Source organism: Pygoscelis adeliae, unplaced genomic scaffold (genome assembly GCF_000699105.1).
Source record: "Pygoscelis adeliae isolate BGI_AS28 unplaced genomic scaffold, ASM69910v1 Scaffold388, whole genome shotgun sequence".
Classification (NCBI taxonomy): Eukaryota; Metazoa; Chordata; class Aves; order Sphenisciformes; family Spheniscidae; genus Pygoscelis; species Pygoscelis adeliae.
The window spans coordinates 77,030-80,773 of record NW_008825267.1 but is presented as its reverse complement, the minus strand read 5'-3'; positions in this window follow the sequence as shown (position 1 = coordinate 80,773).

Here is a 3,744-nt window from a genome sequence, read left to right as displayed (position 1 = left end):
ATTTTGAGAGCAAAATGCAAGCCGCGGATGCATGCTGCAGGCAGCTGTCCTGTCTCTTTTGCTGGCTTTAACATCCCCGACCTCTGAGAAAACACCCCAGAGAAATCCAAGGTGTGCATCCTGGGTGGCAGTGGCTTGGGAGACTCCATTACGTGCTGAGTAATGTCTGTACAACATCCTCAGTGCCCTTTGGGGCAGGGAGCCTCTAGATGCCAGTCTTCTTTTGGGCTTGTCCGTAGCTTGTTTGCACATGGTAAACTACCAGTGTCAGTCAGCACTGGCCAAAAAAGGCTTTTTCTCAGTGCTCCACCTCCAAAGCAAGGTAGTTCCTTGGGGGAGGCTGTAGGAGCCACCAGGTGCTGCCACCTCAGCTTTGCCCGTGCAGGGCAGCAGCAGGACCTCATCTTATTTTGTTGACGTCAGTGGTTTTCCCCTCGCTGGCTGCCGAAGTCCTCACACCACCCAGCATGTACAGACAGATATGGGGAGCTCTGCTGCAACCCAACCCGCGCCTCTGGCACACTCCGGGCTGTAGCAGTTGCTTGTCGATTCCATCCTGCACAGACACATCTGTCGGCTCGAGGCACCCCAGCCAGCCCCCGCCATGGAGCGTGCGGCCATGTGTGCAGGCCACAGGGAGCTGGTCCTTCCCCTCGCCCGGCTCGTGGCTGTCTCTGACTCTCACCGATGCTCCTGGGCATGGCGTGGCTTCTGCGAGGCTTGCACTTTCAGTCTGTGACAATCTTAACTGTAAGGTCTAGAAAACAAAAGGTCCTCTTTCAGAAAGGGGAGGCTGATTAACATTCCCTCGGGGGAACCAAAGGGCCTCGTCACTGTTCTGAGTAAATACATTTTGTTGTTCCAAGAAAAAGGGTGACTCACCTGGCGGAGGCTTCGGAAGCAGTGAGGTATCTGCAGCAGGCACGTGGCTGTTAAAACGAGCCCTCTAGTAACGGGGTTTAGCGGAGGTGTGAAGGGCTGCCTCCTGCCCCAGGGTGTACCCAGCATCAGTCCGTCCTCGAGTCCCCTCCGCTGGGCAGCTCACACCATCACGAACGTTGTTGAATGCTTCGGGCTCAGTGTTGCCAAACAGTGCTGGGTGCTGTGCCCACGTGCTCCCACGCCGAAAGAAGGGGCTGGCTGGGCTCGGGCTGTCTCTGGGGATGTTTGGAGGTGGTAGCAGGACCCAGTTCCAAGACCTCGGTGGGTACTCGTGGTCCTCTCCCCTGCCCCGCACCACTTGGCAGCCTGGTCGAGGTCCAGTCAAGTACAAAGCAGGTCAGGCATCCCTCAAAGGTTTCCCTGGGAGCTGCCTGGACTTGCTCTGTCTGTAACAGTTGTGCCATCAATCCGAGGAAGGTCATAGCCCTCTGTGGCTTTTTCAGATCAGTATTTCAGCACTTATCATGTTTTCTTCATTTTTGAAGGCCCCAGAGGAGGGAGGAAGGCTGGAGGGGTGAGGAGGAGGAGGGAGGAAGATAGCAGCGGCCTGCTTCCTCCCCAGATCCATTGCTCAGTCAGCTTCCCGTGTCAATTCTGATGTGTTGGGCATGGTGCCGCTTCACTTTTTGTGTATCAGACTTCTGCAAGGTTTTCTGGGGCCAGTGGTGAGAGGGAGGTGGCCTCAGCACCTAACGCAGGACACAGGGCAGAGCATTCCCGGAGAACAATTGGGCAGAGGGCCAGCTCACAAATTTTATTTGTTCTTTTTTAGCTGTCAAATGAATACTTTGTCTTTTATGAGCACATCCCGGGTAGGGCCATGCTTGGAGAAATCTGGTCTGCACAGACAGGTCCATTTCAGTTAAGAAAAGAAGAGACAGAGGAGCTACCAGCAGAGGTGGTCTGCCACTGATGCTGCCGAGGGGCGTTCCCAGGGTGAAGAAGGACCTGGAGGACAGTCCCTTGTTCCAGCCCTTCTGCATGACCTGAACATTTCAGCCCAAGGCCTCCCCCACCTCGCCCCCCTGCCCGGCCTGCAGCCCCCAGAGGCACTCTGTGGCTTCCCTCCACGAAAAGAAAGAAACAAATCTTCAGTTCCAAGCAGAGGTTACAAACAGAGACATTTTTTAACCTTTTCTCCTCATTTGCACAGGTGCATTCCAGGGGAGCACTCCCAAGTCTTACTCATAACCAATATTTGCTCCTCTGAAAATGCTCTTTTATGTTGGGTCAGCTCATTGATATCTGTGTGTTTATTTTGCTCAAATTCCAGAAACAAGTAACCACATATTTACAAAACCTACATGATCCTGACTATATGGCTATCTGCCTCTCTTGTTCCTGAAATAAATTTTCATTCTTTATTTTTGCAGCCTGCTTCTGTTGGGAAGGTCGACCGGTTCTGCAAACAGCCCCTGCACATCTTGCTGTTACTGGCACGGCTCTGTTTTGCTGGTGATCGTGCCCTGAGCCAGCAGCCATCCGAAGACGGGCTGCAGAGGGCCCGGGAGGAAGGGTTTCCTCCAGCCAGTCCTGTGGCCGCTTTGGTTTTCCTCGGCCATCTCCAGCTACCAGCTGTGACCAAAGTGCAATCCCTCAGCCAGTCTCTCACTCCTCCTGATTTCCCTCTGCTTCCTCCTGGGAACAAAAAAGTGGCATTTACTGGCTGCTAACCACCCATCCCATTCCACCTTGGAGGAGTTGCATTAGCATAGTCCTACCCACCTGCACGACTATATAACTATTCACGGAGTCCAGGGATACGCTGTTTGCTAACAATGTTTGGGGCCTTCAGGGTGGGAAAATCCAGGATGACGCAGAGGCTTGTTCGTGGTGGGATTTTTCACTTCAGTGTAAGTACACCCACACAGTTGACTGGCGTGTGGTTCTCACAGGCATTGCTGCTTAAATACAAAACATCCTCAGTCAATTCAGCTAAACCCGGGTTGTAACTGGGATAACAGAGCCCTAATGCAAGCAGATTTTTATACCTGTGCAACACGGGGGGTGCTTAGTGATCCATCGGGGCAGGGCAAAATACCCTGCTGGGTTGAGAAGCCCTCTGTCCACCTCATTAATTTTTTCCTATTACTCCACGCATACAGAGAGCGCAAAGAAGATGTAATGGCTTGACGAAAGAGCCACTGAACATCTTGGCTTCACTGCAAAACCGGCAAAGTCAAAGCCAAAGGAAAATGGTGGTTTTTTCTGAGGGGTCTTGCAATATCTCCACGCTCGAGTTTGCTTCAGCACTCAGGGAGGAGTTCGACAGTACTGCAACAAACAAGCCTTTTTCAATAGCAACTGGCCCCTCCAGGACATCTCTGAGTGCCTCACACAATGCAAATGGAAAAGCACTGAGTTGTGAATGTCTGTGCTGCAGATTGAAAGCAACATTAAAAAAGCAACACAGGATTTCAATTTGGCTTTATAAGTGCCAATGGCAGTAACAATCCGATACCCACTGAGAGAGAATTGCATCACTCTGGGACAGAGAGGCCTCTTCAAGCCTGGGGCAAACGGGACAGGATGTTACAGCAAACAGCTTTGCATTTATTTACGTATTGCTGAGCAAGTTAATGTTAGTGAAAGGTGTCAGTGTGATGGAAGCGCCTTCTTTTGTGGACACCAGCCCAGCACTGCAGTCGTGTTTGATCTGATCACCACCTTCTTTCAAATGAGGCATGAGCCAGCTGTGTGCTGGAGCTGGGGCAGTGGGACGGGGCGGTCCGGCGCAGGGTCACTCCTGGATGTGCATGCCTGCGTGCCATTTTTCCAAAGGAGATGCTTAGCCCTGAACAA